Source organism: Anarhichas minor, unplaced genomic scaffold, assembly GCF_050575085.1.
Source record: "Anarhichas minor isolate MPS153535 unplaced genomic scaffold, ASM5057508v1 ptg000033l, whole genome shotgun sequence".
NCBI classification, from domain to species: Eukaryota; Metazoa; Chordata; class Actinopteri; order Perciformes; family Anarhichadidae; genus Anarhichas; species Anarhichas minor.
In genome coordinates this window covers 12,195,716-12,218,917 of record NW_027466479.1, presented here as the reverse complement: position 1 = coordinate 12,218,917, position 23,202 = coordinate 12,195,716, and the positions used below count along the sequence as shown (strand labels likewise).

Genomic DNA, 23,202 nt, shown 5'->3' with positions numbered 1-23,202 from the left:
TAATCATCTGCCACAATCAGGGACAGAAACGGCCGTTTTCCAAAAGGCAAAGAAAAAAAGCTGATGGGAGCGCGTTCTCAGCTTTATTTACACCAAAATCTTTGAGAAATGTGTCCGTATGTTGAGATTCATACATTTTAGTTCAGGTAATATTCACACTTTTGTGTTATCCGCTCTGCTTTGACTGTTGTTGAGCTGGATGGGCGTCCTCATCCCCCTCACTAGAAGTGGGCTCGCTGTGTCATTATTCTAATATACTGAGTGGGACGGTTGCTCTGTATGAACCTTGGAGGTAGTTAATAGTAATGTGTGTGTGTGTGTGTGTGTGTGTAGGTGTGTGTGTGGTGTTACAAAAAGACAGATATATAGTTGCCTTGCCTTGTCTCCAAGGTATGACTTTAAAGGGAGCTCTAACTGTAGTTAATTGTACAGTATTAAAGCGTTTAACCATCGTTAGGCAGCTATATGACCAGGATTGGTGAACTAAAAGCTCCACTGAGGTCGTCAGTCGGTCCGCCACTTGGGACCGGACTGAAATATCTCAACATCTAATTGCCCTGAAATGTTGTACAGACATCTGTGGTCTCCAGAGGACGAGTCCTACACAATTAGGTGATCCCCTTACTCTCTCTAATGCCACCGAGAGGTTAAAATGTTTTATTTTTAGTGAAATATCTCTATTCTTGGATCCAATTCTTGGATGGATTGCAAAGAATTTTGGTGAAGATATCAACGGCGCCCAGAGGATGAGTCCTCGTGACTTTGGTGATCCCGTGATTTGTCGTCTAGTCCCACGAGCAGGTCAAAGTGTTCACTTATTTAGTAAAATATCTCTCAACATCTAGATGATGGAGTGGTACAACGTTTTGTACAGCACTTATGGTTCCCAGAGGATGAATCCTACGAACTTTGGCAACCCCTTGACTTTTCCTCAACACCACCATGAGGTTCAAAGTTGTGATTTTCAGTAAAATGTCTCGACAACAACCGGATGGACTGCCATTAAGCTTGGGTTTGAGTTCCCACGTCATTTTACCTGCACGTCTTTACACAAACCACGTGGACATGTATGATAAAGAAATATTACAAGCAGATGGAGCATCTCCCACGAACCCCTCAGAGCTGGAATTACACTCAATCACCAGCATCCGTGCAATCATGCTGATTTCATTATCATTCATGTAACGAGCAAGAGCCATCGATTCGTCTTCTGTGTTTTGATGTAGATTTAGCATAACGCACCAAATGATCAAAGCACTAAACTTACCCATGAATGCATGAACAAAGACACCAAATCAATAGCTGACGGGTCAATAATTCTAAGCGAGGCTCGCGGATGACATGAAATTTATGTAGCCCCTCATTAAGTCACGCTGTATGTAATATATATATATATAAACAGAATAGGAAAGAAATATTGAGGGATCACTAGGAATCCAGAAATGATACAGTGTGGATGGAGAAGGGATTTAAATAAATGCTGATCATAAACACGTTTACTGCGTAGTAAAATAAATCCTCATCCTTCACTTTCAGGTAAATCCATGGAAAGTATATATCAGAAAATCATTACAGTATCTGAGAACATCATATTCTTTCAGCCCGCAGATCAATGATGTTTTGTCCTTTGACAGCGTCAGAGTCAGGCAGGCTATTTTGAGACGAGGCTGTGGATCACACTGCCTTTAGCCCCATCACCCTTCACTCTCAGGGGGGGGGGTTACCAGGGTCCTCTGCCCTGCTGGTGCTGACATTTAGGTCCCCATGAATCAATGAGACAGGCTGTGGAGGGACGCCTGAAGTTCACAGCAGCAACCCTCACAGTTCACATTTAGCCCACGCCATGTACAGACTTAAGGGTTGCAGGGTCTTTGAGACATGTTTAGCTTGATTTCGCCTTGAGAAGATTTGCAAAACAAGGCAAAGCTTTTTTTGTTTTCTGTTTGACAAAATCAAATCCATCTTGCTAACAGAGTGCTTCAAAAGTGTAACTTTTTTTTACATTTATATTCAAACACTTAAGTGTGGGGGTAAAATGCCTAAAACTGTAGCCAGCTCCAGTGTGTTAATGACATGTGCAGCTATACTGGTGGTAACGGAGCAAAGCGTAAGTCTGTTGTGACGTAAGTGCACGATGGCCTATTGAAGCTCGACGCTTATTTGTTGTCTGTTACATACAGGAGAGGATTTAGGCGCCGGGTCTGTTTTTATTCGTACCTCATGCGAGTAAAAGAAACTGAGAGTGTGTTTGTGCCAGTGTCTTTGTGTGTGTGTGTCCTTGAAGAGACAGCATGTTGCAAAAGTGCTGCCTGGACTGCTCTGCTCTTGTCTAAACAGCGGAGACGTTTACACCAATGGATTTAGGAGTGTGTGTTTGTGTCTCTATGTGTGTGATGGAGAAGGCCAGGGATTGATTAGAGCTTTCACTCTCAATGTGGTTAATTGCCCAGTGAGGCTTAGCAGACGGTGCTGGCTAGATTGATGTCCGATAGCCAAGAAGAGGGGGAGTCAGGGTGTCTGTGTGTGTGTGTGTGTGTGTGTGATGGAGGGTGGGTGGGTGGGTTGATTTACTGGAGGGGGGGGGGCAACGAATCCCAAATTAATGTTGAAAGATTGAATGGTTAAGTACTGCACACTGTGGAAATAAACCCAAAGGAGTTTCCTTCAAAAGAAAAGAAAAATCAAGCGATTGTAATCACATCTGCTGAAACTAAAAGAAGATTGAAATACAGAAAAGGAAAATACTCAGTCATGTCACCTTTTGTTTTGTTCCCAGTGAATAAAAGAGTTTTGTCTTTTTTAAAGGAAGTACAGCCTCCCCTTTTAGAAGACGCTTCCTTTGGGTTTAATTCGACAATGACCTGTTTTCATCTCTCCTCAGTCACTGAACTCGATTTATTCTGAATCAAGTTCAAATCCTTACTTCTACTACTCCTACCACTCTTTGTGTTTAAGTATAGATATTAGTGCGCTTTTGCCAGAATTGCTTGATAAGCTTTCCATCTCGCAGCCAAAAGCTCCTGGAAGTTGAAATGTTTCAATGAATGTTCACTTTGCAGCAGAATAAGATCTCTGAAGCAGAAGAATGGCAATTTTGCTGCCTGGAATTTACATGAGGAATAGTGTACACCACTCCTGATTGTTACTTATCGTCGACCTGTTTCATACATGATGTATTTTTGTTCAATAACAGGGGTGGGGAGGTGTGTGGGGAGCTGAGCGTGACGCTATGAGACAGCAACAAGCGAGCTGCAGTGTTGGCAGGAGGTTGGCTGGATAAGGAAGCCGTAAAATCATGGCTTGTACAATTCTCTCCTTTTCACGCAGGCTGTTAAAACGCTCAGTAATATGAGCATCAGGGACATTAAATACCTCATGTAAATAAAGAGAGGAAGGATGAAAAGAGAAAGGAGTTCTACACTGCAAAAATATATATATATACAGTATCTAGGTATGGCAGATCATCTTATATTCAGGTTTAAAGGGAATATTTACTACACGAGACTATCTCAAGACATAACTTAATTAATAATTCTCTCTTTGTTTGGGTTATTTTAGATAAATACTAGGAGCATGTTATCACCGCAAAATCATTTTCTTTACAAGTCGTTTTGTCTGCTATCAACTTGAATTTTTGAATGCACATTTAAACACAGTTTACAGTAGTTTTGCTGTCAAACAGACTTTTGGTAGAGGCTGGATTTGAATCCTGTTTTCAAAAAAACGTCTGAAAAAGTCTTTTGTGTTTGTGTTTGTTTTGTGTGTGCAGTGCGTGGCTTGGTGCTGACGATGGTAGGCAGACTGGAGGTCATGGTGGCTTTGAATTACTCTGCTGAAATTTGAATCTTAGAAGTACCTTCATTAAAGTGAGGTTAACCTTCTCCACAGCCACCCCCACCTCACACCCACCTCTCCCTTTGCACTGTTCAGGGACTCGTTGAGATCACAAACACAATTTATTTTTTCGACAACCCCCCCTGATACACACACACACACACACACGCACACAGAGACACACACCTCTCCTTCTGGAGGGACTTGAGAGTCCCCGCTCTACTACCATGGATAATTGGACACCTTCAGCATGAGAAATCCCCTGCCGAAAGAAAACAGGCACCGGCGGTGTAGACTCGTATCAGTTTTGTAAAATAGAAGCACAACAGTGAGGATGAGACGGAGGCTCGGTTGAATCTTCGCTACAAGCTAGATTTCAAACCCCTCCCTTTGGCAGTGGTTCTTTCTGATTCAATTCGCACCTTCAGTATCTCACTTCCTGAGCAGTGGTAGCTGCGGTGTGCGATGGCAGGATCAACAGGAGGAATATCCACACCCCCGGGCTGCAGTGGGAAGCTGTCCTCAGGGCAAGTAACTGGGATCAGCACGCTGCTCACTAAGTTGACTCATCTGGAAGCCAAATGCAAAACCGCCTGCAGATCAGAGCCAAGGGATGACTTGCCGCTACTTCTGCCCCCCAACGCTGTTGTTGTGTTTCACTAATGAGGCAGACCTCCCCAAGCTCACCTGGCAGCTGCAATGCCGGATAAGTCTGACCTGGTAAACTGCAGACTTTGAGAACAAACAGATGCTGAAACGGTCCGGATGTTAAAGCCCATTTTACAGACGCTTAAAACGGTCTCAATTGTGGTCAGGTCACTCACCACATCAAAGTTTTCAAGGATTTGTCCCTGTCTTTATAAGCCCCCCGTGACAAAAACATGGTAACAGTGATGCCAAGGAGCCAGAAAGTCAAAACGTTTTCCTATGATGTAACACAAGGGACGTCGGGGATGAACTGGAACTGAAATTCAGTGCCAGACTCCGGACTTTGAGATGAAGAGGCATTTTGTGTGAGCACCTGGAGGGCACGAGCCAAAGATTATTTGGCGGTAGCTTTAATGCTAATACACTTTTTATGGTATAAAGAGAATCTGATGATACTGAGATGTCAGCATTTGTATCACCATGTCACCAACAAGACCAGATCTAATCAAGATACGCTGGAACACTACTTTCATATCTCACAATGAGAATGACAAGAATCCTAATTGTGAAGGGCTGCTCGTACACCCCCTCAATATTGAAAGAAATCTAGATTGGCCCGGTCTGACAGGCAGTGTTTGGCTCTGTGCTCTCTGCGGCTGCGAGGGCCAGGCTGGTCCTTGCCATGGCCGAGGACCACACAGTAAATACTGTCATCAGAAATTAAAAAAACAATACGACCACTGGCCGATTCGGCCTGGAATTGATCGGCCATTCCGGAGTCTTCTTGGCCAATCCGGAGAAAAACAAGCTCCTTTCTCTATTTTCTTTCTCACTCAATGTGACCGAAGAACCTTTTGTCATGCTTAATTCCTGCTTCTTTTTTTATTTTACATATCCAGTGTTTTGACATTTAATGAACGTCCCATGTGGGCCCTCATTAATGGATCTTTTTTTTCCATCTGTAAATTATACATCCATTCCACTGCGAGTCCAGTTTCCCCATTCAGTTTGACATCATTCAACACTCTTGTTCCCCTTCCTCACCTCAAACCAGTCTGGACTGGAGCACGTTGTGGATGAGTAGCTAAGCATGAATCACTCATGAGGAACAAGCAGCGTTGTAGCGTTGCCAGGTCTCTTGTGTGTATCTAGCCACACAGAGAGTAATAGCGTTCAGCCACAAAGGTTCTATAGCCCAGCAGTGACTGGCTGACTCATGTGGGTCAAGACCTGCCACAGGTGGGGGATCCCAGGCTGAATAACCTCCCCCCCTGACAGTAGGCAGCCACAGCCTCTGCGCCCCTTTTCACCCACCCGGGACACCTGCACTGGACACAAAAGCCATCCCTCTCCGATTCTTTGAGGGCATGAGCAGAGAGAGGAAAAGGGACGCGGGGATGAACGGAGCAAGCGGAGAAAGAAATGGGGTTGGATGGGTCGCGGTGGGGGCTGCCTCAATCGTAGCCATGCGGAAACAAAGTAACACAAACTCGAGCCACAGCAGGGGAACAGCTGGAGCACACAGGGACGGCTGTCTGGGTGGTCTGAGAGCGAGGGGGGGAGAGAGAGAGAGAGAGAGAGAGAGAGAGGGTGTGAGCATGCAGGAGAAATGAACGAGAATGAAAGACACAGAGAGGGTTTGGATGGAGATGCTGGAAATAGAGGCTATTAAAAGAGAGGTAGTACAGAGAAAGAAAAAGAGAAATGCAGAAAAAAAACAACTGGGAAAAAGCAGCTACTTGTGGGTTTCCCCTTTATCCCTGCAATTATGGCAAATCGGTACACATCAATATCTAATTATCCAAAGAAGCCCTTCCACCAATAGCCCCATTAGAGGCAGAGGTGTAATTCAAAGTGCAGGAGAAGCCACTTCTGTGTAAAAACAAATTACAGTGTATTTTAAAATCAGCTACAAATGTCTTAAGGAACAGCTCCCAAAGATGGGATGATAATTAAGATTTCTTTTTATTTTTTTTATTTTCCTTGCTATCCCTTCACACCACACGCTGCAGCCAGGTAAGCACAAACGTTTGATAATCAAACAACTTCTCTCCACCTTTCACACTGACCATTATTTAAAGGTGTTTTAATTCAGCATCCTTTCGTCATTTATCCGTTTAACCAACACTCTACCAAACGTAGAGTGTTGGTTATTAGGGAAGCATTTGATAGCCCATCTCACACAATAGAGGAGCATTCACTTGCACACAGTGAGCCAGTATCCCTGTGCTTTTTCATACGAGGCTCAACATGGTTTGCATGATAAAAAAAAAAGAAGGTAAGTCATGCGGGAGGTCCTGCACATTTGCATATCCCCTGGGTGCACGGTGTAATTTAGCTACATATGTCCCTTCCCTAATAGGCTGGAGTTGGCTTAACGCGAAGCTTGTGTTTTTGGAAGCGACCTCGCTTGATTGTCTATTCTCATTCGCAGCTCTGCTCTGATTTGCAACTGAAAGGCACTTAATTGTACTTGGACTAACTGAATAACTATGGGTCTTCTAAAGAGGGTGTGTGAGAGAGAAAGGTGTTTTTTCTTTTGTGCGCCGGATTCAAGCTCATCATCCCTGAGTGCAGTCTGCTTCATGGGATATTGTTCAACACAGCAGCAGTTGGTTGTGGTTGTTTTAACATGGAAAAAAAAAAGATACAGCGCATGTGACTGTGAAGTTAGACCGATTGCTTACATGTGCTAACTCCACTAATTCCGCCAGTATCACATCCCATTGAATTCATGATGTTACTAATCTGCCTCCATGTTTCCCATGGCAATACATAATATATCTGACTCAAACAAATGGAAATATATTCATGATATGCATTCGCTTATTCTGCACTAAGTTTGACATTCTCCTTTTCGAATCCACAGAGACTCAGACAACATTAGTCGGGCTGATGCAACACCGACCAGAAGCCACCATGAATTGAGGACCTACTCTGTTGCTGGTCATAGCTCGCTGCTTATCTCCCATATTTGACTGCCGTAATTTGCCTCTCAAATGCTCTCGTGTGTGATGTTACGGCCGCCTATATCTGAAGATGTATATTCCACCGATGAAGGGGAGCCTCATGTGTGTTAATCCCAACTTGTTATCCATGACATCAAACCCAATTTAACCAGATTTAACATCAATTTTCAGTTCGACGGAGAGGAAAAGCACCGGAATATGAATTCATGTTATTTTTTTTAATCTTTATTAATAATTACCCAGCCGCTCCTGCAAAACACTCTCCACTTTCTCTCTCCTCGATATTAAACGCGATTAGGATAGCTAAAATGTTAATGAGATTCCTTTTTTTTTTTTTTTGAACAAACTGAGCCTTATTTCTCCCTTTCAGAGCAAGCCATAAACATCCTCCCTGTAATAACGAATGGTGATTATGCCGATGATATTAATTATCATTACTTTCAATTACTACACCCAGCCAGGCCCTGTCGGTTATGAGGGCAGCTCCCTGTGGAGGAGCCGCCACCCGCCGCCGTACAGTCATTAGCTGAGCCGAGTGATTGTGTGAGTCTCCGTCTCTCTCTCTCTCCTTCTTCTTCTCTTCCTTCCTCCGCTCGTCATGGCCTTTGTTTTGTCCTTCCTATTTTTTCTCTGTCCTCCCTCTTCCTCTAGTGTCAGAGAGTCCAAGAAGTCCTCCATACTGTCAAGGGCAGGCCAATGAATGAATGAGGTGAGGTGGAAGTTAATTGTGGAGAGATCTGAGATGAGCTGTGAGGGAATCCGTCGTATAGATTGTACAGATTCCTCAATTTCCTTTCTTTCTGTACCTCCCCCCCCCCTCCTCCCCTTCCCTCCTATTCTATTCTTCTCCTCTTTCGCTCTCATCTCGTTTCTTTGCTTTAGCTCTTGTCACCGGTCTCTCGCTCCATCTTGTTGCTTTGTCTCTCCCCTTTCCACTCCTCTCTCCTGACATAAAACATCCATTTCAGCCCCATGAAATATGGAGAGGGCCCTCATGAATTGTTCACAGGTTAGCAGCGTGCATGCTAATGGCAGCAAGGGGACATGCTCATGGTTTTCAGGAAGCTGCAGTGGGCGATGGGCAGTGATTGCAGGGAGGACCGGTCCCATCAAATCTGCTCATAAACCTGTGCGGTCTGATTATCCCGGCCTGTAGCCTATTATAAGGGCGTTTCGGAGAATTCGATACATACAAATAAGTTGTCACACATGGTGTAAGTTTCTAATGATGCACTCAGAAATCAATAATGTAAAGCCTCAGATGAGGGCACTTTATGTCGTCTTTCACCTGTAAACTTTAACCCAACCAACTCGCATGCTTCTCCCTGAGTAAGATAAGTCGTAGTCATCAAGCAAGACACATTTGTCACATGCCTGAGCACTGTTGCATGACTCTGAAGTAAAGAAGTGAAAGATTCAGCAGCACTTACAGATGCATTGAATGGAAAATAGGCATCAAGTCTTTACATTTGATTTCACCGAATATTTGTAATCTTATTAATTGTCCTCTACTTTGCTGAATGGGAATATGAAGTATAATTATACTGTGGCGATTCTGCGATTTTTTTTCCAGTTTTTTTTAAAGAGGAGAAAACTGTGTTTGGGCATATTTTTAGAAACTGAGTTTTAAGCAGTTTCTTTTTTTAGTTTTTCCAACAAGCCCACACAGCCGTTTGCCTAGCTTGCTAGCATTGAGTCCCACGAGCTGATACTTCTCATTCATTTTATTTCAACACCTGTCAAGTAATTGGACGCATCTGCACACTCAGCTGTGTTGGTCGTCATTTGTTACCAAAGATCCATGCCCGCTGGAGAACACTAATGAAAGGTGTCCTGACTCACATTTCTTCTTTTATGGTGCACAATTCTGATCAAATAAGCACAAACACCAAGGATATGTGTTCTGTTGTTTTTAACAAAAAAGCAGCACTAAAATGTAAATATCCCAGAGGAATGAAGAGGAGAGTAAGAGGAAGGGGCTGGGTGCTGTAATGTGATCGGACGGTCAGATGGTTCCGGATATTTATTTGGTTGGTCCCACTGGATGAAACAGGGCCTGTTTCAGTTGGTTAATTTCCTCCTGATGAGCTTGTAGATCACGTCAGCGTTGCACCACACGGACATGAAGGATGACTATGGAAGCATCAATTAAGATGTACTTTGGTGAGGGTTTTATCAGTTGTGGCTTTTTTCCTCGGGCCTAATAGCTTGTGATTGATAGCGATGAACTTGAGCAAGAGGGGTGTGCATTACAGATGGACAGATAGAGCATTTTGAGGGCTTGCTGACTAAAGTGCTTTCCTGCAGCTCGTGCACTTGTGGTTATAATGGAGTGCCTGGGAGTCACACCACTTGAGAGATTGTGTGGATATATTATTAATCTGTTCCCTGTGCCATTGCTGTATAGTGCCGAACTGTGGGCCTGGCAGAGGATGCTGCTGTGGCGCCATCATTCCCTTATCTGTCTCCTTCTCTCTGTCTCCACCACTCTCTTTCAGCCTCCATCCTCTCCCCTGTCTTTTTCACGCAACCTCTTTCTCCGGAGGACTATCCGAGGACAGGAGGTAGAGCTAGAAGAAGGGAGCAAGAGACGATCAGATCAATATTCCCTCTCAGGAAATAGGCCTCTTCTGTCTCTCTCCTTCTGAGTCTGACTGTCTTTTGTATAGCCAGCTTGTCTGACTGCAATATTTGAGCATTGTGGCCAATTTCACAAGCAACCAGATAAGCAGCCTTACACAACCTGTCACGGAGTGTGACAACTGCTCTACACAGTTCTCACACATAGCGTGTAGGGGAAAGAAACTGATAGCGATAAAGAAAGTAGGGGTTGTGGTTGAGAAAGAGGAACGGTACACGTCTGTTGCTGAATGTCATGACTAAGTCATTTTGGACTCACAGTGATACTCATGGCTAACAGAACCTTATGTCTCCCTACGTTTTACTCAGAAACAGAGGGAGCGATGCCTCGCTATGTTGTTTTCACACGGCGATGACTTTGTGGAAGCTCATTTGTGGAGATGACACTTTCCTTTCCATTCATTCATTCCAGATATGAAAAAGATAAAGAGTTTGCATGAGAGAAACATATGCGTATTGTAAAACTGTGTAATCAGCTGTTTCATACGTATACTGTAGATCACCTCCAAACATGATCAGCGCAGTTGTATTCTGTGTCTGTTGTTGAAGGCAATTGTCATTCAATTTGCCTTACTTTTCTATATTATACAATTTTTCCTCCAAAAATAGCGGGTTTTTTGAACATGGGAAAACACGCTAAAAATAGTCGATAGACTCGTTTTCCATTGCCAGTAGCCTTCCGTTTTTCCCCTTGTGGGTCATGTTCGAAGTCACGGATGCGCCGGAAAACAAGATTAGTAAACAGTGAAAATGTGACTGTGATTACTCCTTTTTTTTTTGTACATCTGTTTCTTATTCAGTCTTTTAAATTCTCAAACCAGAGTTGGTGATTGCTGGAACAGTGGGAAGACTAACAAAGATGTTTTTAATGAGTTTCATTTTGTTTCTGTTGAGTTTGAATGAAGTGGGCTTTACGACGATCACCGACGTAAAACGTTGTTTGACTGGAGTCTGGTGGCTTTGAGGAGAGAATATTAATCGTATGTTTTGCATTTAAATAAATTATAATAATTGTCCAAATCCTCATTGATTTTCTTTAATTATTCACTTCAACGCACATCATATAGCATTGCGCTGGAATAGGGGTGAAAATAGTTTCCATGGAGCTTGAGCCGATAAATACAATGTGCCGATTGCAACCTGTTCCCCCGAAGACAAAAGCCAGATGTTGGCCGTCATCGCTGATAACCTCTGTGACACAAACAACTAAAAAGAGAACATTTTCCATGCAGGTATTTACTGAAAAAAGTCAAATGAATAATGCCCTTTAGTATACTTCACTGAGATAGTCACAATCAGGTTTTCCAGAGATATGTGACATTATTTTAACGCGTGAAACACACATGATGTTTTCATAGTCGTACTGTGATATACGATATAATTACACACTTTGTTTAGTTCAAAGGAAAGGCTATAGGTCAATTCTAATAGACAAATAAAAGAGTAACATACATTTGCAGATGATGTATTTGTAAAAAACAAGTGAATACATTTATGTTGACCTTCAGCAATTTATCATCACAAAGTATAGGGATTAATGAAAGGCATAAAGAATAAAAGAGGACAGAAAATTGGACTGAAATCAAACCTGAAAGAAACCTGGAGGAACAAGATCAGACACGACAGCTGAGCTGCAGTGCTTCTGGAGACATTGTGTTAGTTTCCTAGGATGGTACATCTCCTCAAACAGAGCTCAGCGGCTGCACCCATTGTTTGATTGCAATCAATTTTTCCTCGTCTGCCAAGATGGCTGATGTCACAGGGCGCTATGAATTCTCCTCCTGTTCGAAATCTTTCACTTCTCACAGGCTGCGGAGCCGTTTCCACATTCCAAGGTAAGTAATAATTTGCTGTCAAGAGCTGTTCTGTGTTTTGACTGTTGAGGCGATGAAGCTGTAACCACAAATTGTGTCAACTGGAGCACCACGCGGATGTCGGGGCCGGTAATGGCTCGTAAACTGCATTAGTATTACATCATGGAAGCACGTCGTTTGTCAGATGTTTGTGGTGTAAGGTCATTGGGAAAATACCAAAATGATCATAGGCAATCTATGTAACAGATTATTTCCCACACGGGGTTGTTTCACCACTGCTGTGGGTGGTGTGTGTGTATGTGTGTGTGTGTGTGTACTGTGAGAGAAGAGGAAGAGATTGTGTGGAACAACAGGAAAGGTGGGTGGTGTAGATCATACTGTATTTGTGTCTGTGTGTACAGATAGGGAAGTTTCCATTGCAGCCATGAACTGGCACTACTGTAAGTGTAGATGGCTGATCCCATCTCTCAAGCTCACACACACACACACACACACACACACACACACACACACACACACACACACACAGTCTTCTATTTTATGGACCTGCTACCCAGAGATTAGCTTCCCCACAGAGGGGTGTGGCTGTGCCGTTGACCACTGTCCAATCAGGCGTGACCTAGCAATGACAACCAGCCAACCAACACGCCCAGATCCCACTGGTTTGCCAAGGGGGCGTCACATGATGGGACCAACTGTCACCACACATGGTCTTTTTCTCTCGAAAATCTGTCCATTTGTGTCTCATGAACAATCAATCCATTTATCCTCGTTATCCGCGAGGAATCATTTTTTTTTCTTTCTGTTTTTGGATTTCATTCAAACCTGCCTTTCCCTCAGTGAGGAAGTAGACTTCAACGGGAGCCAAATCATCTTTCTTCCTTACACTGCACTCACATTGTTAAGTGGTTCACTCCGCTGATTCTGGAGCTGCACAAACTCCCCTGTTGGCAATGATGAGATGGCCAGAACTCTGCTTTCCAACAGTCTGGTTAAAAAAAGAAAGAAAAAGAAAAAGTGAGAGGACTTCCCACTTTTTTTTTCTCAAATTGAGAACACACTGCGTTCCTCACAAAATAATTTTCCACAGGTGCTCAAACATTAGCACTTTCTTTGTAGCGGCCCACGTTGACCCGGCTGATGACTTGTTTTTTATATCGACAGCACCTGGCCATTTTCAGCCTCACTTGAATCCGAATACAGAGAATACACTTGATAGTCACACTACATTAGCTCTCCTTGCAACGACAAACACCGTGTTTGTTTTGGACATAAAGACGAAGAAGACCTGTTGTCTTCAGTCGAATCAACCTCAGATAAAACATCACTAATCAAGGCCAACCTGCAAGACTTTGTTCCAAATCACACAGCAGCCATCTGTTTGCAACAATAAGGTTCTTTGCGGTTTGTTGAACGTAACCTCTCCTGATCGTTGTTTGCATGACTTACAATGAGGTTGGATTGTAGTCACTGTGGATTATGTTTATATACCTTGCATCCTGCACTGAGATCATGCTGAAGGAGTAGTGTTTATATTGTATGTTGTATAGAATGTGAAGGTGCACGTATCCTCAATAAAACCACAGTTCTTTGTATTCTCTTCATAGTGTCCTTCACATGTCTCTATACGAGCAGGCTGGAATTTATCCTACAATTATACATGCTTTACTGTTTGATTTGGTCAAGGTACACTTGCAACTGCTATAGCAAGAAAAAAAGAAACCCTGTCTCTCGCTCTAAGTCTCCCTCTGGAAATGATTAGGGCTGTTGGGGCAGCCTGAAACCATTACTGATGTACGCTGATGAAGTCCCATTTGTTTGAAGTGCAAGCACTCTGTCTAAGCTCTTGTGCGTGTGTGTGTGTGTGCGTGTGTGTGCGTGTGTGTGTGAGAGAGAGAGAGAGAGAAAGCATGCATACATCTGCCCGTCCCTGTGTGTAAAATCTCCCTCTCCTTCCCCTTTCTCCCTCAGCCAAGCCAACACCACTAAAAACTCATTGCAGAGAGGAACTGGAAATAAACTTGTGAGGAAACCCGATCTCTTTGAAGTGTCAGGCTCTTAGTTCAAACCGTTGCCGGTCATCAAATATGTGTCATCGACCACCAATTTACGTATAATACGTTTCCTTTGGCAGCGGACGCGTTTCGCCATTGTTGCGTGGTCCCCCCTGCCTTGACAATAGAACACAGCAGCTTTTTCCTGTCCCTTACACTGTTTACGCCACATAACGTCGATCCAGAAGAGCCAGGTCACCGGTGCAGCGGCGCGTTAGTTCGATGTCTCTACACATGCTGTAGGCTTTTAGACAAATGATCAGAATCTGGAGTGTATTGTCGGAAGCTTTGATGTGATTCAGTGCAATTGTTCTTTCAAACACAGAGCCGTACACTGTAAATCTGTTCTTCGGTTTTTGGCCGGTGGGTAAAAAAAAAATGAAACTGGTCTTTTTCATTTGTAGTTAAAGGCAGCTGTGTTCTCTATGGTGATGTGAAACACTTGCCCGTGAATTGCAAATATTCTGGATGTGCGAAAAGAAAAAGTAATATTTTTCATGAAATCCAACCCTGTTTTTGATATTCCATTTTTTTTCCATCAATTGTTTTCAGATGAAAACTGCAAGAGTGCTTCAATACAGCGACTCAGAGCCGGCTGCAGAGCAACAACTTTTATGACGCAATAAATGAGCTAATTGTCATGATTCTCTTCAAAACACAACTGTAATTATTTTACGACTTTTCTTTGATTGAAACAAAGAATTAGCAGGTTGTTCACTGTAACGAATTAACTCTATCTGTAACGAGTTTCACATCAATCAATTCGAGGTTGAAGTCAGCAATAATGTAAATTATATGTGACTTGTTATGGGCTAAAACACAAAAAAAAATCACGTTTCCAAAGAGACTACTGTTCAATCTGCCAGGCCGGGTTAATTATTTTTATGCAATCTAATATTAAGTAAGCAAAGTGGTGGGCAAAAAGAATTGAATGAGGGTTGTCAAATGTCCCCATTGTTGTCTTGTCATCTCCTAACAAAGACAGAAAGGAAGAGAGCACGGGCGAGGCAGAGCGAAGGGTTATTTAAAGGAGACCATAGGATGTCGTCGCTAATGAATGATGCACTTTACTCACCAGTGCACAATACTGTACACTTCTATTTAAATTCAAATTATGTCATTTGTGTGTGCGCTGAGGGAGGGCTGTGGTAAGTCCCTTTTGTAGTGTTTATTTTCAACAATGAGGTTGAACCCCTCTTAAAATGCAAGACAAAAGCAGAGAGGTGCTGAGGGGCAGGAAACAGCTCGCCACTTCTCTTCCATTTCTTTCAGCACACACACACACACACACACACACACACACACACACACACACACACACACACACGCACGCACACACACCCTCTTCTATCTCTCGCATTCTGCTAATTACATGTGCTACCACCATAGATGCAATGCTCTAATTGTGATACCACAAGTGTCTCTGGCTATAAATAGGTTGACTTATAATGATAGGAACACGTCAGTGTCAATTATCAAGTCTGTGACTATCGCAAGTTGAAGCTCCAAATGAGAAACAAATAAGTAAATGTAAATCTAAAATGAGCATTATATTATTTTCAATTGACCTTTAACAAGAATTTTCGTAATATTTTTGCTTAGCACATTTGCAAAAGAAGTTATTTTTTTTATATGTAGATGTGATGACTTTGGCTAGCTACTCAGAAAAAGCTAGACGTCCTAATCACAATACAGAGTTGCTGAATTTTCTTCTCATTGTCAAAACTGTGTTGATATTTATATGTGGAGTTCACTTTTTTTTGTGTTCATTTGTTTTGAAGATGCGGCTTCAGCAATGGAAGAAGATTGTCTTTAAGCTACATTGTTAATAATAAAAGTATAATGGAAATTAAAAGAAATGTAGCAGAGGCCAAATTATTTGCCATGACTCTAAAATAATAATAAAAAAAACAGTAATTAATCTATACACATCTGTACCGATACATACCTGCATTTACAGCTGTCTGTCAATACGTTAACAAAATCATGAAGAAATTATTAATGCAACGATTTGTACATAAATGACTCCTACTAAAAATCTATAGTAACTTCAAGAAATTGACTACAAAAATAAAAAAATAATTAAGATCCAAATTTGTCAATTTATAATTGTTTCAGTTAAACTGAAGAATCAGGAGCTCACGAAACAAATCATTTAAGAATCCATTGGTTTTATTTGAAAGAAGGCATCGTCATAAAGTTGAACAAGGCTGTTTTTCTCATCTTGTGAAAAATTGCTGTTTAAGACAGCGTTAAATTGCTGTCTGATGAACGACTAAAGCCAAATTCAATTAAAAACAGAATCCTGGTATTAAAGAAACCAGGAAAATTGCAAAGACGCTCGTGGAGACGGTGAGCTTTTCTTTTCTCTCCACAAAGAGCTAATCGAGGATCGTCACTGCTGTGAGAAGTTTGAGCAAACTTTCACCATACGAGCTGCAGCAGACTGCACCAGACTGGTATATTATCAGTGTGTAGTGGCGGTGAGCCTGGTGAGCTCCTAATGATAGCTTTGCCCTTCGCCACAGACTAAATCAAGGCTTGCTGCAAACCAAGTCAGTGCGAGCACTTAACCCCGGTCTGCCCCCCTGCCGCCAATGCAAAAAGATTTCTCTGTATTTATATGCAAATCTGAGGGGACCACCTGACCACCATGTATCCAGGCACCCTTCACTTCAGCCATGCAGACAGCCGCAGCAAGTCTTCTCCAAAAATCAATGTTACAATAACAACTGACATTATCATATCAGGCTAAAAGTTCTGTTTGCTTCTCTCAAGGCTAACATTTGAATCCCTTTCTCTGTCTTCAGCCTCTCCTTTTTCCATACCAACTCTGTCAGTTCTTCGCTCCACATCCCTTTCGGTATATTCTCTTGCACCAGGACCGGAGAGATTTCTCCAAAAAGTCTGAGGTTCCATCTGGATTATCTTCGGAGTGTTTTGAAACATCCATCTACGACGTCTGGAGACGCACCAAACTCAGGGCCTCAATTTGTCTCCGTAATGTGCAGCTGTCAACACTTCACAGCCCTGTAAAAGAGACACCAAAGAGGATTGCCCCTTAACTCCGCGGCCTTAAGAGAGGCATTAGAGCAGGCTTGAGAATGGAGATGGTGTGTGTGTGTGTGTGTGTGTGTGTGTGTACACCTATGTGCACGTGGCGCCTCAGGGATCCAGGTGTGTTCATCTGTCTGCCATTCACATCCCTTCAAGGAGAACGGAGCAGAGGCAAGACACTCAAAATGTCCAAAGATCAAGTTACACTTCTCTCTCACCGTTTCTCATCACTCACACAAATATACACACACACACACACACACACACACACAAACGCACGCACACACACACACACACACACAACAGTGCGTACAAGTATGCAGGAGGTCCATGATCCATGAAATGGGGAGTAAGGGCTTGAGGCCAGTGTGAAAGCTGTGGAGAGGAAGGGAGCGGCATGATTGATGGCGTGGATCAGGAAGTTGTGCAGGTTGCGTTACAGGTAGCCGCGGGGACGGGGGACGGGGGGGAATGTGGACCACGACGTATCGGCGAAGAAATTAAAACGTGCATATGTGTATGAAAAGGATGCACACGGACAAAAAGAGAAGAAAAAGGAAATGAAAGTAAAATGTTAAGCGGTTTGTGGAGACTGCAGACAGGCGATGGTGAGAGCTGAAGTGAAGAGAGGGCGGAGAGACAGAGTGCAGGCACATGACTGGATGTGGGCCAATTCTGGCCGTGGTGGTTGAAACCTTTCAACTTGGAAGGATGAAAAATATGATGGTAAAGCCGAGCATCGAATCATGTTCTGCTGACAAATGTGAAGTTTGCATGAAAGTTTGAGCCTCTCGTGCCTCACTTACTCGTGTCTGTGTTTTTAGGTTTCAGTCTAAGTAGTGGGGCAGATTAGTGAAACAATCTTCACTTGATGATACAAGCAACAAATTTGGCACAAATTATCTTCAAGACCTATATTTTCAAAAAAGCCCGGTATCCACGATGGAAAAACAATATGGCCGCCATTTTCCAAGATGGCCGACAGCAAATGCCAATATGCGATTTACAGATATACAGGGCTAATTAGATAGCATTTGGGACACTAAACTATACTAGAACTACAGTTAGCACTACAGTTAGTCGACTACAACTACAGCAAGTACACTAATTAGCCGACACTGAACCCCATGCTGAGTCTCACAGCAATGATGTCACCAGTGTGCCCTGGTTGTGCTTTGACGTCACTCTTTTATAAACAGAATGTCACCTCATATGGATCAATCAAAACATTTTAATTTGGATGGAAAAGATAACTTGGAACTTGGACTACTACTTCATCCAGCGGAAACCTAATCTCTGATCAAAGAACGACAAAAAGTGTGAATTTTGAGTAACAAATGGCCGCCATCTTGAAAAATTGTACCATATTGAATTTTTATTGGCACCATTGAATTTCTCGTGTCAAAATACATACATTTTGATGTCTAGATTATTAAAATATGTCCAGCCATTCAGATTTTCAGGTTGATACCGGGCTTTTCTGAAAGAGTAGTTCCTAGGCATTGTTCATGCCAAATGTGGTGCTTGTATCACCAAGTGAAAGATTCTAATGGAATATTGACTTAATCTGCCGCACTAAAGCTGTGGAGCTATGTGTTTTGAATTTACTTCGAGGCAGAGTTAGCAGGGATAACTTGGTTTACTCTGTTTCTGTTAGATGCACCTGCAGTCATTTAAAGTTCTAACAATGCATTTTAAATCAGATTTACAACAACCTTTGTGTGGTAATTACATCAAGGTGTCAAGAAGACAAATCAGAAAATCAACAAAGATCAAGAACAAGAAGAATGAGGAAAATCAAATAACTAAAGGAGGGTTTGAGGTGGGGGAGGAGATCTTGTGTAAATGTGACCCAAGTATAAACATTGCGTTTTCCAAGACCGCAATTTCCTGTTTTCCCAGGCGATTAGAGTGAAATGTAAGCCTGGAGGAGTCACGGCACGGTCATGTTTCCTCCTGCGCTTTAAAGGGGGCTGGAAGAAGAGAGTCGAGGAGGGCCGAACTGCTGAGCTCAGCCGAGCCCATCATTTACATATGTGTGTCGCTGCTGAGCACACCCCGAGCACATTGTTTCACTTAACTCCCTCCACGCGCTGCAGAGTGTGTGTGTGTTTGTGTGTGTTTGTTACGTTGCAAACCGCCGCACAAGAATTCCCTCCGTGTCTCATGAAGCCATTTAGGCAACTTACAGCGATGCATACATGACATCTGCTAGAAAATAACGTGAGATGATTTATGGGAGTGCATTTGAAGACATTATTGTGTTTGCTTTTGAAATCTTATCGAAAAAGACAAGTGCTGAATATCAAAAGGCTGTGTGAGGATTACACACACAGTCTTAAAAAAGCTAACATAGCGGTGTGCTTGCAAACACATTATTCTGTTGTTTTATAAGTGAATATGAAGCTCCTTATCGGCTTTAGGTCCAGAAACAAGGGTCGGGCTGACCAGACCTTGGTCACGTGAAAGTCGGGGTTGACTGGGTGCTCACAGGGAGTTTTCCCTGGGAATGTTTTTAGGATGAGGAGGCCACGCTGTCCTTCACCACGGGGCTTCACAAGTCTATGTGAAAGCAGCACCCACACCCCCCCCCCCCCCCCCCCCCCCGTCCATCAACTGCCTTCTCTTCAAGTTGTCATGGTGATGCAACCTTTACCAAACTCAATGTGATCCCTTTGGAAGTCAGATCATTATCCACACACGTTGAGGAAAATTGCAGCACTCCCACTAACAGGATTCATTTGTCATTCAAATTAAATGTGATTTTTTTTTCTTCTTCTTTTTTTTCTCTACTTTGGCCGTGGCACTTTGTGTGCTGAATATGGCACCAGCTGATGGTTATTGTGAGGATGTTTAATTTAAGATTTGATTGGTTTGGATGACAGAGCTCCAGTCGTCATGTTTCCCACAGCATGTTCCTGTTTCTTAGTCATACGTTTTTTTTGTGAAAAGTGGTAAAGATGGTATAGAAAGAGGAAGTACTCTTGAAGGCCACGTCAAAAATAAGTTAAAAAAATTAAAATAAGACGTGTGACAATAAAAAAAATGTGCTTGTAAAAGAAGAAAAACAATCTGCCAATGGAACAATTGAAAATCAACTTGGTACAATTTCTTGAAGAAAGATGTAATATTTAGGCCTTTCAAAATCAGAAGAGATCTTGAACTTAGCTCGGAAAACTACTTGAGCTATATTTCACTAGTATGAGGAAGTGTTAAAATAAACCTGTAATGCTCAAAAGTAGTAGGCTGCTTAACCTTTCACCACATATTCAAGATGCATTGTCGAAAACAAGTCCCTATATCTCACTGACATGGTACTTGTTGTGTGTCTTATATTAAGTGAGATATTTTGACTCAGACAAAGATATCTGGTGAGATTTGGGTCTATATTTGTTTATGTCTATCAGACAATGATCGACGATCAAAGTCACATGAGCTTTCTTACAAACTCGTTTTTTTTTCCAAAATTGTTGTAATAAAGTATTCTCTGAACTAATATACAAATAATGGGACAATACACGTCTGTCGTTGGGAAGCTCCTGAGGCTTCCTGTGAACCAACATTCTCTAAAACGGAAAACGAGTGATATCAAAATGATATGTGACTTAATTAAAACGTCTAGTGCGCTCCACAAAAAAAAAAGACATTATGTGGACTCACGAGTCGGCAGTGAATCAGTGGTTAGTGCCCCATTAGACAGGTAACCAACAATAAAGCAGAAACATTTGACAGTAAACGGGGCTTTGGATCAAACACAATCTCCCATTCCAAAGAAATATTCATCTCTAGTCTTCTCCATTCAAACAGAACCAAATGTGCCGTTCACATTTGTAGGCGTCATCGTGCAACAAAGTACACACCTGCTACTGTGGGATAACCTGACCGGCAAAAGCAGCCCACGGCATGAGTCAGTAAGCCCTCGCTAAGTGTGTGGTTCCTACCCAACGAGTGTGTCACTCCGCTTCCCTTTTCACCAATATGCTGTCAGGGCGACACAGCGACACGTCGGAAGAGGAAACTTTAGTCACCGAGTGTGTTGGAGATGAGCCTCGATGAGTGTTTTCTGATCCAATTTACCGTAATAACTCACTACTCGGTAAAGGCAGTAAATGACGGCGCGCTATCTACGCCTGGTTTTTAATATCAGCATTTCTCGCAGAGATAAAAGGACATTTGGAAGTCCTCAGAGACGCCGTTATCTGATCTGCGCCTTTATTGGAGTTTCTCTGCTGCCACCCTGTCTCGTTTTGCCCCTCTTTATCTCTCTCATTTCATCCGCCTCCCCTTTTCTCTCTATCTCTGTCTTTTCTTCCGCGGTGCTCAGGCTTATCTCTGAAACTGCCTCTTTTATTCTTTCTCTCACTCTATTTCATCCATTGATCCCGTCTTTCGTGAACGGCGTCTTGGTTTATTTCTACCATAATTAGATTGTTCTATTAGTTTGTGTTGCTTTCTACTTCTGTAAAAAAAAAACTTGAAAGAGAGCTGAGGAACTGCAGAAAGCGAGAAAGTGGAGCTGAGCGGTTGCCTCGAAAGAGTGTGCCGTGTTGCCCCCCTTTGCCTCCCTCCTCTCCCCTTCCGTCTCTCTCCTCAACCCTTGTCCCTCCTCCCCGTCTTGCCTCCCTGGTGTTTATTGCCACTGGTGTGTGTTTGTGCGCCTGTGTATGTGTATGTGCATGACTGTCTTTGTATGTGTGTGTGTGTGTGTGTGTGTGTGCGTGTGTGTCCATGCACAATGGATGGAAACCCCGAAAGTTGGCCCCATGACAAGTGACCCCCTTCTTCTCCCCGACTCCCCGCAGCAGAAACCATCAAGAAAGGCAGACAGCGCTTCACACACAAAAAGAGAAAAGAAGAAAAAAAAAAAAATAGAAAGCGAGACGAAGAACAGAGAGCGGAGAAAAAGAGGGATAGAGCAGGGAAGGAGGGCAAGCCCAGCTGTAAGCAGCACAATGCGAACGAGAGCTTGGCAGAGGCTCAAAGCTGCTCCGAACGAGTGCCTCTAACTACCCCCCCCCCCCCCCCCCCCCCCCCCCCGAACTCCTTCACCCCTCCCTGACAAATTAAAATCGTTTGGTGCTGTAAAGCATGGGGGGGAGAGGGAGGGAAGAAAGAGGAGGAGAAAGGAGAGGTGGGGGGGACAAGGGAGAAGATGATATAGGGAGAGGGGACACGGGAAGGATTAGGAATTAATGCGTTTCTGCACCGGCTTAATCCTAATGATTACACCAAAATAAATACAACTCAGTTGTAGTTTCTTTTTTTTTAGTTTTCCATTTGATGTTGGTGGCAGATGCCAGGGGGCAAAGGTGGTAAGAGCAGGTCTCCAGTCTGAATGGACCCCTGTTTTGTTTCTTTCCAAACACGTGCCAAAGAGTGTTTCTAATTATTTCATTGTGTAAATACAGCATGCTCCCTGTCTTTTTCATTAAAGCTCTCAAGGAAAATCAATCACGGAGGAATAAAAGAGCAAAATGAAAGGAGAAAGGTGTGTTCCTGTGTGTGTGTGTGTGTTCTGTAGGACACAAAAGGTGTGGGCATATCAAGATACAGGGGATGAACAGATACCAGTGATTCACAGTTTGAATACTTCACACACCCACAACCAAACACATACAGACTTGCAAACACACACACACACACACACACACACACACACACAGACACACACCTAAAAGAGTCACACCAAGCCGCTCGCACAGGAGGAAGCCTCAAGTTAAATGAACCACAGTTGAACCCAACCTGGCGCTCAACCTGACATCAGCACTTCCATCTTCAAACCCGTCCATAACCATAAAACATGAAAACAGACCATATAGGAGGAAGGCATTGATCTTGTTAATGGCATTCCACATTTGGAGCCGATCCTTCGCTGTCAATACTTACACATCCTTCAAAAGACACATGTGGGCTCACATCTGTGGGGCATCTTTCTCAAATCTTTGGTTGCACTTTCACTGTCCCGTAGCAGCAGCTGTGGCTGTGGAAACGTTGTGCGTGTGTGTGTGTGTGTGTGTGTGTGTGTGTGTGTTTTAGAGACAGTGAGATTGCTACCGAGAAGTTAGATGTTGTGTCTTCCAGAATAGCAGAGGCAGATAGTTAAACTCTGGCTGAAGAGGATTTAAAAAAGCTAAATGGATCAATTGTTTAGAAGCCACAGCGTTTGTGAGATTATTATTTTTTTTA

At 43.0% G+C, this 23,202-nt stretch overlaps 1 long non-coding RNA gene across 1 annotated transcript; it reads right to left on the bottom strand.

Annotated features, from left to right (window-relative positions):
- Positions 1 to 5,140: 5,140 nt before the first annotated feature.
- LOC142965333 (uncharacterized) lies at positions 5,141 to 22,031 on the bottom strand. Its single transcript, XR_012957647.1, has 3 exons — positions 20,958 to 22,031; positions 11,680 to 12,893; positions 5,141 to 10,021 (listed from the first exon to the last, which is right to left on the bottom strand). It is a non-coding gene; the product is annotated as an uncharacterized LOC142965333 (long non-coding RNA).
- Between the last annotated feature and the right edge of the window lie 1,171 nt (positions 22,032 to 23,202).